This window comes from Coenobita brevimanus, chromosome 31 (genome assembly GCF_032717465.1).
Source record: "Coenobita brevimanus isolate Jiangsu-jjx chromosome 31, ASM3271746v2, whole genome shotgun sequence".
NCBI classification, from domain to species: Eukaryota; Metazoa; Arthropoda; class Malacostraca; order Decapoda; family Coenobitidae; genus Coenobita; species Coenobita brevimanus.
This window is the reverse complement of record NC_136984.1, coordinates 31,426,037-31,441,036: the sequence shown is the minus strand read 5'-3', so window position 1 is coordinate 31,441,036 and position 15,000 is coordinate 31,426,037.

Below are 15,000 nucleotides of genomic sequence, written 5' to 3'. Positions count from 1 at the left end.
TTCTCTCTCTCTCTCTCTAGATCCTACTTCCTCTCTCTCTCTAGTTCCTACTACCTCTCTCTCTCTCTCTCTCTCTCTCTCTCTCTCTCTCTCCCTCTCCACAAGGGGTAAGATGAAAGGCAGGTTATTCGTACAGTTTCTTTCTTTCTCTCTCTTTCTCACACACACCCACTACTCTCTCTCTCTCTCCACCCTATTCCTCCCACCCACTTCACTCAGCATTAACACAATCTGCAATGACACACACCAGTTAAGCATTATTAGTTTCTCTCTCTCTCTCTCTCTCTCTCACCCACTCTCTCTCTCTCGCTCCTTCTTCTCTCTATTTCTCTCACTTCCCTCACCTCTATTTCTCTCCATTTCTCGACTACACCTCTCTTGACATACAATACAGTGATTCCTTGGTTACTGAGGCTTAACTGGAACTGAGCCTCGTGTAATAACAAAAACTGTGCAATAACAAACGCACAGAACCTATGTGATTTATTGTAACTGGTACACGCAGGAGCAAATCTCTCTCTCTCTCTTAACAAGGTATAATAGTTTCTCTCTCTCTCTCTACGTCCCACATGGCCAAACCACCTCAGTGTGTTTCTCCTAACACTTCCTATCACATCCACATCCACAACAAATATTCAATTCCACTTTATCATTTTTACCACTTAATTTCTTTCACTTAAACAGCTTAAAAACTCTAAAAACAGCTTAAACACCCTAAAAACAGCTTAAACACCCTAAAAACATTAAAAACTCTAAAAACAGCTTAAACACCCTAAAAACAACTTAAAAACCCTAGAAACAGATTAAACACTCTAAAAACAGATTAAGAACTCTAAAAACAGATTAAGAACTCTAAAAACAGATTAAAACTCTAAAAAGAGATTAAGAACTCTAAAAACAGATTAAACACTCCAAAAAATGGATTAAAAATTCTAAAAAACAGATTAAAAACTCTAAAAGCTTATTAAAAACTCTAAAAATAGATTAAAAACTCTTAAAACAGATTAATGACTCTAAAAACAAATGAAAAACTCTAAAAATAGATTAAAAACTCTAACAATTGATTAAACACTTTAAAAATAAATTAAAAACCCTAAAAACAGATTATACACTCTAAAATCAAATTAAGAACTCTAAAGGGTGGTGGTGAACTGAATGAAAGGAAGGCAATGATTGATTATGTGTGTGTGGATGAAAGGATGCGAAGATGTGTAATGGATGCAAGAGTGTATAGAGGTTGGGGGAGTGGCCTTTCTGACCACTACTTGGTGGTGGCCAGAATTAGGATGCAAGTAAGATGGAGGAACAGAAGAAGGGAAAGACGAGAGGAAGGAGTAGTTGCAAGGAGAGTGGAAAGGTTACAAGAGGATGAGAAAAAGGCAGAGTATAAGAGAGAAGTGGAGGAACGATTGGGCAAATATGAATTGGAGCAGATGTGGGACGTGGAAGGTGTGTGTAAGATATTTACAGAAGAAATATGTGCAGCTTGTGATGTGGTGTGTGGAAGGAAGAGAAGACGGAGGGGGATGCAAGGAACAGCGTGGTGGACTGAAGAGGTGAGACAGGCTGTGGCACAAAAGAAGAAAGCATACAATGAATGGATGAGGAATAGGGGCGTGGAAGAAGTTGAGAGGCGGAAGAGAGAGTTATGTGTGGAAAGGAAGAGAGAGGTGAAAAGATTAGTAAGAGAGAGTAAGAAGAGAGTGGATGAGGAATTTGGAAGGAATTTGAGTGTAAAGTGGAGGGACTGTAAGAATATGTTCTGGAGAGAAGTGAAAAGAGTAAGACAGGGTGGAAGTGAAGTTAGCAGGGGAGTGAAAGATAAAAATGGTAGATTACTAGTGGAGAAGGGAGAAAAAGTGAGCAGATGGAGAGAACACTTTAAGAAATTGTTGAACATAGAGGATGGAAGTAATGCGAGTATAAGTGGCTGGGGAATGGCTGTGAGAAGGAGAGAGGTGAGAAGACAGGAAGAAATCAGTAGGATAGAAGTTGTGGAAGCAATGAAGAAAGTTAAATCGGGGAAAGCCCCAGGAATTGATGGAGTGTGTGGTGAAATGCTGAAGCATGGTGGAGAGATAGTAGTAGAATGGATGTGGAAGATGTGCAGATTGGCCTGGGAGGAAGGTAGAGTCCCGGAGGATTGGAAGTCAGGTATAATTATTCCCTTGTACAAAGGAAAAGGGGAAAAAGAAGTGTGTGGTAATCATAGGGGCATTTGTCTTCTTAGTATAATAGGAAAAGTGTATGGTAGGATACTTATAGACAGAGTTAGAGAAAGAACAGAGAAATTAGTTGGAGAAGAACAGGGAGGCTTTAGGAAGGGAGGAGGTTGTGTAGATCAGATATTCATTCTTAGATCTTTAGTGGAAAAGTTTCTAGAGAAGGGAAAGAAAATGTATGCGGCTTTCATGGATTTGGAGAAAGCATATGACAGGGTGGATAGACAAGGATTGTGGAAAGTGTTAAGAATATATGGAGTAGATGGGAAGTTGTTGAATGCTGTGAAGAGTATGTACGATGGTGCGAAGGCTGCAGTGCGTGTGGATGGTGAACTAAGTGAATTTTTCTCTTTGAAAGTTGGTTTGAAACAGGGATGTGTCATGTCTCCATGGTTGTTCAATCTGTACATGCATGGGGTAATAAAAGAGGTACAAGGTAGGGTAGTGGATGTTGGAGTGGCCCTGGTGAGAGAGGATAGTGTTTGGAAACTCCCTGTATTGTTGTTTGCAGATGATACTGTGTTGTTGAGTGAAGACGAAGGGGAGCTGCAAGGCTTGGTGGATGAGTTTGAGAGAGTGTGTAAGAAACGGAATCTAAAGGTGAATGTAGGGAAGAGTAAAGTGATGGTCTTTGAGAGAGGTGAAGTTAGTGAATGTACAGCGAGGTTAGATGGTGAGGAATTGGAAAATGTGAGTACGTTTAAGTATTTGGGTAGTGTGATGAGTAAGGATGGAGGTTTGGAGGGTGAAGTGCTTGAAAGGGTACAGCAGGGAAGAAAGGTTGCTGGTTCCTTGAAAGCAGTGATAAGAAACAGGGAAGTGAGCATGGAAGTGAAAAAGTTACTACATGACAGTATTGTGATACCAACTCTAACGTACGGAAGTGAAGCTTGGACATTGTTGGAAGGACACAAGTCAAGAGTGAGAGCAGTGGAAATGAGTTATTTAAAAGGAGCCTGTGGAGTCACGTGGAGAGACAGGCTGACGAATGAGGATATGAAGGAGCGTTGTGGTGTGGATGTGGATGTGATAGGATGCGTTATGAGGAACACACTGAGGTGGTTTGGCCATGTGGAGAGGATGGATGGTGAGAGACTGACGAAGAGAGTGTATGTGAGTGAGGTGGAGGGGGGAAGAGGGAGGGGGAGACCGAGGATGAGATGGAGGAATGGGGTGGAGAGGTATATGAGAGAGGGGTGTGTGAGTTGGGAGCAGGGCAGTGAAATGGCGGGGGACAGGGCGACTTGGAGGCGATTTGTTTGTGGCCACCCCAAACGGGATTGAGGCGTCTGGCAATAGATAGATAGAAGAACTCTAAAATCAAATTAAGAACTCTAAAAACAGATGAAAAACTCTAAAATCAGATAAAACACTACAAAACTACCACCTAAAATTATCACAAATGACGACATTGGTGGTTGGCAGTGGGATCCCTGGGTTAACCTGTGCATTGCCAGCCACAGCTCAGGCCGGGGATCACCGTAAACAAATCCACCCCTATGCAAACTTACGCATGGCACTACGCAGTGACCGAGAGAGGCAGATTATTTTTTCTTTTCACCAGATGATGCCCTCGATGTTTATCTTCAAGTTTATAATATACAAAAGCAAAAATTTCCCTTGTTTCATTTCGTTTTTTCACTGCTGCCCTACATAAACTTACGCATGGCCGTATGCAAAGACAGCCTGAGATTATTTATTTTTTTCACCTGATGATGCCCTCAATGTCTACCTTCAAGTTTATAATTAAGAAAAAAAAAAAAAAAAAAAAAAAAAAAATCCCTTCATTTTATGCGCACCACAGGCTGGGATGAAAATAGATAATTGCGCAATCCATGAGTTAAGTTAGCATACAACTGGTTAGGTTAGGTTAGCATATAATTGGCTGTTAGGTTAGCATAAAATGGGTTAGGTTAACATATAATTGGCTGTTAGGTTAGGATGGCATAATAATTGTACAACTGTTAGCATAAAATTGGTTACGTGAGAATAAGTTAGGTTAGATTAGTATAGATAAGGGTTTGGTTAGCTTACGATGTTTGGTTTGGTTGGCATAAAATTGGCTGGGTTTAGTTGGCATAAAATTGGCTGGGTTTGGTTGGCATAAAATTGGCTGGGTTTGGTTGGCATAAAATTGGCTGGGTTAGCATACAATTGGTTAGGCTGGCTTAGCATATATGAGGCTGAGTTGTAACGAAAATTAATGTTACTGCTAATGGTAGGGAAAAAACACTGGAAAATATATGTAGGGTAAACGCCATTTGTCTGCGGCCACTCCTAATGAGATTAAGGCGTCTGGCGATAGATAGACAGGTTAGCTTAATGGTAAATTTGTACAAGTGGACAATACACCCCCCGATTAGTGCAATATATTTTTCTGGCAGTTGTTGATGCGATTTGAATGTTTGTGACCTTCATTTCTGTCGGAAATGCCCCTCACCGAACACAATAAAACTAACCAAAGCAAACCCAACATACCTAACCTATCTTAGGGCAGTAATAATCAATTTCCAAATGGGGTAATGGGGGTTATTTGTGATCCTTAGGGACTATACTATACGATAATGGTGCTAAAATGCCAAAACTGCATATTGTCCACTTGTAAAATCTATCTATCTATCTATCTATTGCCAGACGCCTCAATCCCGTTCTCGGTGGCCACAAACAAATCACCTCCATGTCGCCCTGTCCCCCGCCATTTCACTGCCTTGCTCCCAACTCACACCCCCCTCTCTCATATACCTCTCCACTCCATCCCTCCATCTCATCCTCGGCCTCCCCCTCCCTCTTCCCCCCTCCACCTCACTCACATACACTCTCTTCGTCAGTCTTTCACCCTCCATCCTCTCCACATGGCCAAACCACCTCAAAAATAATACCGGTTATTTTATGAGGTAGTTAAGTTAGATTAGGTTAGGACAGACCCTTCGGCCATTACACTGACGGATCAAACAAGTCGTCACACTAGAACAGCTAAACACAACAGGCAAACAGATTTAACAAGAAACGATATTTTACTATCTATCTATCTATCTATTGCCAGATGCCATAGCAACCTAGAAATAATCAGAAAAATATAACAGACGATCAAGAAGAACAACTGATTGGGTAAAGTGATTCTAATTCTTCAAGTAAACTGGTTAGGTTAGGATATGTGTGGTTAGGAAGCATAAAATAGGTTAGGATAAGAAATAGTTGGATTAGTAAAGAATTCTAGGTTACAGCTGATAGGGAAAAAAAAAAACTGGAAAATAATATGGCCCTACATCTTCAAAATTACCCTTGACTGTCCAAAAACTGCAATTAAATGGCTGACATACTTCATCCTGTCTAATGGTGAATCGTAAATAACAATGGATGAATTGCACCATATTTTCCTTAATAAAGAAACCATATAGACGCTGGCCACCTGTGTCAGGAAAATACCTTTCCTTATTTCCATGTATGAATTTCTACCCACAATTTTCACCAGGACAATGAGCTACAATCTCACAAAATTAAAAAAAAATCATATTTCGAAGTCCAGCATCCAAACATTACATTTACTCATTCTTGCTTTAATTATTCACATTTCATTGGCAACGACGAGTCTACAAGGTAATTCATGCTCATACACTCCTTCAGTCATACAACAGCACTGAAAAGCAGGGATAATGTGAGAGAAATACGGAAATAACTGACCAATGCTCCTGCCTGTCACCAAACACTCTTGGCGGGCTGGTGTTTAAGTTACGAAATGTTTGACTAATGCTGTGGTTCTTTGACAAATGGATAAAATGTAATAATAATACAATATTAGTGTAGTATATATAAAAAGTAATTATTTGGTGCTAGAAATTATAAGTATATGATTATTAGGCGCCAGGAATGAAAACTGGACACCTACGGATATTTATCTAAAAATTAATGTTCATCAGACTGACAGAATACAAGAGAAATTTTAATATATGTTATTATCCAACACACACATTAACTCGAAATTAAAATCGAACTTAAACTTGAATAAATTACGCAGGAGAATAAAGACGAAGCCTAAGCCAAGTGCGTAAAGTGAAGAAACTGCCTAAAATCAGAGCTCTTGAAGGACTAACTGATTGAAATGCACACTTTTATGCACTCTGTACCTTTTACAACAATAAATATTTCAATGTCGTGGAGAAAGCAGTCGTCTGCACTGACCTCTCCTCTTGATACTGATACTTATGAACGTATCAGCAGAGCTTGGCGGCATTTTCAAACATCACTGGTCTGATCTTTTTCGTACTCTCCCTCCACAGATCCTGTATGTATGTTTCATGGTTTTCTCTGATTTCTTCTACTGGCGAGATGAACAGTAGCAAATCTTCCACCTTTGTGCCTGTTATGCTAGGTGTTTTTAGGCCGGCTTTCCGTCCTAGCAACACCCAGAGAATAGCTAGGTTCCCTTTCTAGACCGGAGTCAAGACACAGTGTGAGAGGAACAGGGCATAAAAACACAGGGCAACAACCTTACACGTTTATTACCAAATTATTAATACAGGACAGTTAGATGTTACAAGACTCTATACAAAGGCAAGGCTCAGACTGGCAGAGATATTGTAGGTATGAAGCAAGATACCGGCCGTCTCGAGAATAAGCAGACAGACACTGCACTTAAGTGAAGCTGGGAGTACACTTAATGACTGGGCTGCAAATACTGTGTAATGATTAAACACATGTCCCGTGTTCACTGAGTGCAGCAGGATAGCAGCGTGTATTACTGACTCGGCTTACACTTGGTGGAGTTGGAATAGTACTTTCACTTTCACTTCACGGGCATGGCAGACACAGTCACGGCAGAGGTGTGGGGCAAGGGAGTGGCCGCTCGGCAGCTCACAGGTGTCAGCCCAGAGTCGGCTGAGTCCCCTCAGATGCCTTCTCGTCCAGGGGACACGGGACTACTCGTAGGGGCGTCGTCCATCGGAATGGGCTTTGATCGGGTGTGGTGAAGGGCCCCGCCCTAGAGGGGCTGGGTATAGGGGTTCGGCCCTTGGGACTGAGGCCGAAAAGCTCTTGTGGGCACTGCTGCAGGTGCCCGGTGCAGAGAGGGCGTCGTTCTTCATCAGGAATGGAGAGGTCGCGCCCTGGGGTACTGGAGGTGGTGTGGAGGGCCTGTCTGCTACGGTCTCGCTCCCGCTGCTTCGCCGTCAGGGTAGGGCTGCAGTGTTGCTGGCGACAGGAGTCTGACAGTTGCTGGTCGCCCACTGGTGCCGGCTGGATGGAGTGGAGCCCAGGGGTTAACACTGGTCCTCTCCAGCAGTCCGTGAATGGGTGGTTCTCTTCCTGGAGGCTGCCTTGGGCTGGGGAGGTAGGGGTGGGGCCTGCCTCACTACCGATAAAGCGGCTCAAGCAGGGTTCTCCCTCTGGTCGTTGAGTCACGGGGTGAGGGATTTTTGGGGCATCCCTCCCTGGCGCGGCTACCAGCCGTCGCCGAGGTCCCTTGGACAACGGGAGGAGGGCGGCTACCGGCCATCCCTTTCCCGACAGTACGGCAACCGGCCGTTACCAGGGCCCGACTCCCTGACGGGACAGCAGATGAAGGGTGACTGCGGGCACGGCTACAGGCCATCGCTGATGTCCCACATGAGGGGCAACGTGTAGGCCAGAGGCAGCTACGGGCTGTCCCCTGTCTAATGGCGCATCTACAGGCCATCGCTGGTGTCGTGCCCCTCGAGGCAACTGCAGAAGGAGAGAGGGCGTGCCTTTCTCTCCCCACATGCGGCAATCAGCCGTCACGGGTTCTGCAGGGGAGTGGACAGCACTGCAAGCGGCTATAGTCCGACTCTCAGATGCACGGCTACTGACCGCTGCAACTGCATGGCTGCAGGCTGCTGCATGTGCACGGCTGCAGGCTGCTGCTTGTCACGGCTGCAGGCTGTTGCTTGTGCATGGCTGCAGGCTGCTGCTTGTGCACAGCTGCAGGCTGTTGCTTGTGCACGGCTGCAGGCTGCTGCTTGTGCACGGCTATAGGCCGCTGCTTGTGCACGGCTGCAGGCCGTTGCTGGGGTGTTGTTTGGAGCTGGTTTATTAGCTCCACCACAATCCTGGTGAGGGCTGGATTGGTTGGAGGGTAATGCACCCAGACTGAGGTTCGCGCCGGGTGCACTCCGTGGAATAGGGGCGTGCGGCCGTATGGGACATGCCCATAGCACACGAACATCATGCACGCCCTACCTATCCCTCTGCTGTCGCCTCCTGGGGGTGTCGTGATGCCTTCTGTTGTCATGGCTGCTATTTCCGTGCCTTTATTCACTCCATGTTTTCCTCTGACTCCTTGTAATCCCTCACACGTCATGAGGAAGTGCTCCTGTGTTTCCTCCTCACCACTCTGACAGCAACATTCACCTCCTTCTCCACCAAACTTTTTTCTCCAGTTTAGCTGTAGGGCTGTGTAATGGGGTGTATGAATTTCCGTTATTACAGCTGCCCCACCGGCATTAGTTTTTGTTGTTGTTCGCCACTTGCTAGGGCGCTTCTTAGAGCGTGCTCGGATGTTTCGGTCACGGACGTTTGGGCCACGGACGTTTGAGCCATGGGCCACCGCCCTAGGACGTGTTGGGCGTAGGTTAGGTTGGGTTAGGTAAGGTTCACAACACCTCACACATCAAAACATCCTAGGTTGGTGCCCCATGACCCAAACGTCCCTGGCCAAAGCGTGCTACATGCTTTTTAAAGTCAGGTTAACTAGAACTCATTGTCCTTCCCTCCCTGTTGAGATACAACAGGTGTTTATATCAATACCTGGGATCACCTTTGCTTACCCACCTGTGCAGTGTACGTTCCCCTGAGAGTAGTCTGTGAGGGTGGATGGTCTTAGGTGTTTAGTCCCTGGGTATCTTGAGAGAGGGGGGTGTGAGTTGGGAGCAGGGTAGTGCAATGGCGGGGGACAGGGCGACTTGGAGGTGATTTGTTTGTGGCCACCCCAAACGGGATTGAGGCGTCTGGCAATAGATAGATAGATAGTATCTTGTCCCTTGCTTATATTTCTCTTCCTTCCCACTTCCCATGTAAGGGGGAGGCGGTTACTATGTCAGACACCCCTGCTGCCCCTCCCTGCCTTAGGGAGGGGGCAGGCTCTGACGATCCCAGCACTGCTACAAGGACTGACTTAGGGAATGGCCGCCCCAGCCTGGATCACCGCCGGCCACCCCTGTATACAATGCCACGTGTGTGTAGTGACATGATGCTGGGTCGACGTCGCTGGCAGTCTCAGTCCTTGCCTTATCAAGAGGGTGGCGGACGGTTGGCCTGGTGAAGCTGAACAGGTAAAAAGAACTTGCTTCGGGAGATCTCCTCATCTATCTATCTATCTATTGCCAGACGCCTTAATCCCATACTGGGTGGCCATAAACAAATCGCCTCCACGTAGCCCTGTCCCCCGCCATTTCACTGCCCTGCTCCCAGCTCACAGCCCCCTCTCTCATATACCTCTCAACTCCATCCCTCCATCTCATCCTTGACCTCCCCCTCCACCTCTCTCCCTGCACCTCACTCACATACACTCTCCTCATCAGTCTCTCACTCTCCATCCTCTCTACTCCATCCCTCCATCTCATCCTTGGCCTCCCCCTCCACCTCACTCACACACACTCTCCTCGTCAGTCTCTCACTCTCCTCAATAACACACTAAATTCAAACCAGGTTAAAGATTTGCTCCAGATCAGTAAGTTTCATCTGCGATATTGTACCTGAACATACTGAACAAGGTGTCACTGATGCTGTACTACAAGAGTTGTGGAAGGCATGAGGGAGACTTTTTTTTTTTTATGCAAGAAAGAAGAAACCCAAGGCCAGGAGTCCGCAAATCGTTCCTTACAAGAAAATAACAAAAACAATACAAAAGAGAGCCAAATTCAAGATCCGTTCATTTCAAGATGCCTGGACACACTGCGTTTGAAAGACTGGAGATCATAGGAAGTAGGAAATACAGACAGAGGGAGATAGTTCCAGAGTTGACCTGTTGCATGCATGAAGGACTGGGAGTAACGGTTAACTCTTGCATTAGAGAGTTGGACAGAGGGAGACAGTTCCAGAGTTGACCTGTTGCATACATGAAGGACTGGGAGTAACGGTTAACTCTTGCATTAGAGAGTTGGACAGAGGGAGACAGTTCCAGAGTTGACCTGTTGCATGCATGAAGGACTGGGAGTAACGGTTAACTGCTGCCATTGTTTTAACACTTGTCAGGGTCACACTCCCCTCAAGGGTCAAAGTTGGCTATGATATCTCTAACATTATCAGACCTTAAAGCCCTCCTCTCTTCCTATTTCTCACCATCATCCACTCACTTGATGTAGTGCTGCCTACTTCTTCCTTAGCCTTTATCATTCTTTTTCTGTGCCTGTCCTCCTCTCTTCCTATTTCTCACCATCATCCACTCACTTGATGTAGTGCTGCCTACTTCTTCCTTAGCCTTTATCATTCTTTTTCTGTGCCTGTCCTCCTCTCTTCCTATATCTCACCATCATCCACTCACTTGATGTAGTGCTGCCTACTTCTTCCTTAGCCTTTATCATTCTTTTTCTGTGCCTGTCCTCCTCTCTTCCTATTTCTCACCATCATCCACTCACTTGATGTAGTGCTGCCTACTTCTTCCTTAACCTTTATCATTCTTTTTCTGTGCCTGTCCTCCTCTCTTCCTATTTCCCACCATCATCCACTCACTTGATGTAGTGCTCCCTACTTTTTCCTTAGCCTTTATCATTCTTTTTCTGTGCTTGCCCTCCTCTCTTCCTATTTCTCACCATCATCCACTCACTTGATGTAGTGCTGCCTACTTCTTCCTTAGCCTTTATCATTCTTTTTCTGTGCCTGTCCTCCTCTCTTCCTATTTCTCCCATCTTTCCTGTCACTTCTTATTGCTTTTCTTTCCTTTACAGGTGGCTTTACATTGAGTGACAAGCCAAATGGTTTCCTGTAAGCCAAGAAACCATTTACAACGCTGGGTGGTAACCATATAACCAAACCATACGTGCTCCCTACGTGTCAACAAGTGGGTTGGTGGAGGGTTAGTGCCCCTCTCCGTAAAACAACTAACTCAAAGTCAAATGGCCACCCCTTACGGGATTATGGCGTCTGGCAATAGATAGATGGAGGCTTTGATAAACATATAAAAACAATATGGACTGGAAAATATCACAAACATGCCATACACAGCATCCTTGAGAGAGTAAGTTCATCAGCATGGGGGAGAATATCGTTATTCAGATCCCAGCAAGCATCGTCTGTGTCTCAAATTGCTTCGCGTCAAGTGTCCACTGATAGTTTTTTATATGAGTGTACAGTGAGGTTTGGCGCCAAGCACGTTCCCACACTCATGGCACTACACGCATGTCACACTCATGGCACTACACGCGTCACACTCATGGCACTACACGCACGTCACACTCATGGCACTACACGCACGTCACACTCATGGCACTACACGCACGTCACACTCATGGCACTACACGCACGTCACACTCATGGCACTACACGCACGTCACACTCACGGCACTACACGCACGTCACACTCATGACACCACACGCACGTCACACCGATACCTCGCCGGGACGGTCGTCTTACCAGTCCCAGTTGGTTTCGACCTGTTGTGCTGACTGGCTGTGTAAGGTCTTTGAACTTGTGGTTAATAAAAGGTTACTGTTTGTTTTAGAGTCGCAGGATGTGTTAAATGATCAACAGAGTGGATTCCGTAGTACAGGTCCACTCTGCATCATGTAGTGCACCTGCAGCATTGCACGGCCCAGGCTTTTGCCAAGCGCCAATTCATGATAGGAATTTTTCTGGATATTCATAAGGCTTGTGATATGACCTGGCAAAACGGAATACTACGTAAACTCTACGCTTATGCTTTAAGAGGCAATTTGCCCATTTGCCTTCAGAATTTCCTTACTGACAACGTTTTCTGTCAGGTTACCCTGTAATGTAACATCAGACACACGTGTCCAGGAGAACGGAGTGCCACAAGGAAGTGTGCTTTGCCTTACTTTGTTCAGCGTTGCCATTAATAGCATTCTGTCGTACGCTTCCGTCCCCAGCACGCTTAGATACTCACTCTATGCTGATGATTGTGCAATGTGGCACTCTTGCAGCAATGCACAATCCTCTGCAATGTGGTATTCTTGCCGCAATACACAATCCTCTGCAATGTGGCACTCTTGCTGCAATGCACACTCCTCGGCACAGCAGATTCAACTAGCACTTGAATCTGTTCAGCGTTGGGTCCTGGAGTGGGGATTTCAATTTTCCGTCGCTGTGTCGGTGTTGTTTTGACTCGTAAACTTAACGTATCTCCTTTGCAGTTAACTTTGGATAATCGGCCGATACCTTTCCGAAATTCAGTAAGATTCCTGGGTCTATATTTTGACAGTTGGCTCAGTTGGAGAACATATATTAATCATTTGCTTGCTTCTTGTAGTACGAAAGTTAACGTGCTTAAGTTTCTTTCCGGTAAATCATGGGCAGCAGACACAATGTCTTTATTGATGGTGTATAAGTCCCTTATCCGTTCTACGCTTGACTATGGCTCACAGGTGTATGGGTCGGCATCGGATGCTGTCCTCCGTAGACTGGATGTGCTTCAGAACGTGTGCTGCGCATATGTCTCGGAGCCCTTCCATGTACTTGATGTGCTTCACAACGTGTGCTGCGTATATGTCTTGGAGCCCTTCCATGTACTTGATGTGCTTCACAACGTGTGCTGCGCATATGTCTCGGAGCCCTTCCATGTACTTGATGTGCTTCACAACGTGTGCTGCGCATATGTCTCGGAGCCCTTCCATGTACTTGATGTGCTTCACAACGTGTGCTGCGTGTATGTCTTGCAGTCCTTCCATATACTCGTGTGCAGCGGCTGGAAGTGGAAGCTAATGTGCCTCCCCTCCGTCTACAACACCACCTGCTGTTTTCTTACGGCATCACCACCACCGTAACCACTCACTTGGCCTTCTGACTTGTCGGATCCTCCTACAGTGAGAATACCTACTGTCTGCGGCCCTCAAGCCGGAGGCTGTGAGGCTTCACTCCTCTGCGAGGCGTTAGGGTAGACCTTTCTAATGGGGATCAGGTTTTAACATCAAAAATGGCGCCCTGCGAGTCACTTACCACCACCTTCAACACTGACTGGCTCCCCGTCGCTAAGCACAAGGCGCCGGAGGTGGAGGTACGACAGTTGTTCCGGATGATCCTCATTAGACACCTCGCGTCATTCCACTTGTACACCGATGGCTCTAAGTTGGAGGAATGTGTGGGTGCGAGTGTGTGGTGTACGGACTGCCGCAGCCGTGTGTGGTGTACAAAGTGCCGCAGCCGTATGTGGTGTACAGAATGCCGCAGCCGTGTGTGGTGTACAGAGTGCCGCAGCCGTATGTGGTGTACAGAGTGCCGCAGCCGTGTGTGGTGTAGAGAATGCCGCAGCCGTGTGTGGTGTACAGAGTGCCGCAGCCGTATGTGGTGTACAGAGTGCCGCAGCCGTGTGTGGTGTACAGAGTGCCGCAACCGTGTGTGGTGTACAGAGTGCCGCAGCCGTATGTGGTGTACAGAGTGCCGCAACCGTGTGTGGTGTACAGAGTGCCGCAACCGTGTGTGGTGTACAGAGTGCCGCAGCCGTGTGTGGTGTACGGAGTGCCGCAGCCGTTGTCGCTTACCTCCCCATACATCTGTATTCACTGCCGAATTATTGGCCATAGATCAAGCTGTAGACTTTGCTTTGCGTTCAGATCACGACAGTTTTGTCATTTTTTCGGACTCCAAGTCTGTCCTTCAGGCAATTCATTGGTGTAGGACTGACTCACATGAGGTCCTGGGCAGCATTATCAATAAGCTACACACATGTAGTAAATCCTTCTCTCTGATCTGGCTGTCTGGTCACTGCGGTATTTACGGCAATGTGGATTTGAGGATTTTTTAAAATAATAAAGATGTCCTTCCTATGCTTCTAAAGGGGAAGACACAGTTAGGAATACGGCTGATAGGATGTGTAATGTTTATTGTCGTGAAATTATACAAAGTGCATATGAAACAGAAGGTGGTGGTGCATCTCTCCAAACACCACCTTTAGCAAATATAATTACATACAGTCAGTGGTTACAAAGTGCATACAGCATAATAATAATAATAATAATAATAATAATAATAATAATAATCTATCTATCTATTGCCAGACGCCATAATCCCCTAAGGGGTGGCCATTTGACTTTTGAGTTGTTTGTTTTACGGGGAGGGGCACTAACCCTCCACCAACCCACTTGTTGACACGAAGGGAGCACGTATGGTTTGGTTATATGGTTACCACCCAGCGTTGTAAATGGTTTCTTGGCTTACTTATAATAATTACCAAAGATAATACTTGCACTTACACTTACACGAAGCCCCATATATCACAATGTTTCATCCATGTCTGAGAATGATATGTGCTGTAAGGGTAACGAATATATATATTTTTTTTGGTGGGTGTACAGCCCCCCAAAAAAGTATGATGGTTTTGAAATTGAGCAACTTCCCCCAAAATGAGTCTATAAGTGTGCAGACTCAAAAAATATATATGCCACCCAGTAATTGAATTTTCTTTTTGCAATTTTGAGTTCTAATACTTAACAAAGATAATATTTACACTTATACTTACACGATGCCTCATATATATTTTTTTTTTGATGGGTGTACTGTACTTGTTCAAAACGTTCATTTGACTTTTGTATTTTATCTATCTATCTATACACCTTATTCTTTCTATCTATCTATATATCTTATTCTATCTGTCTG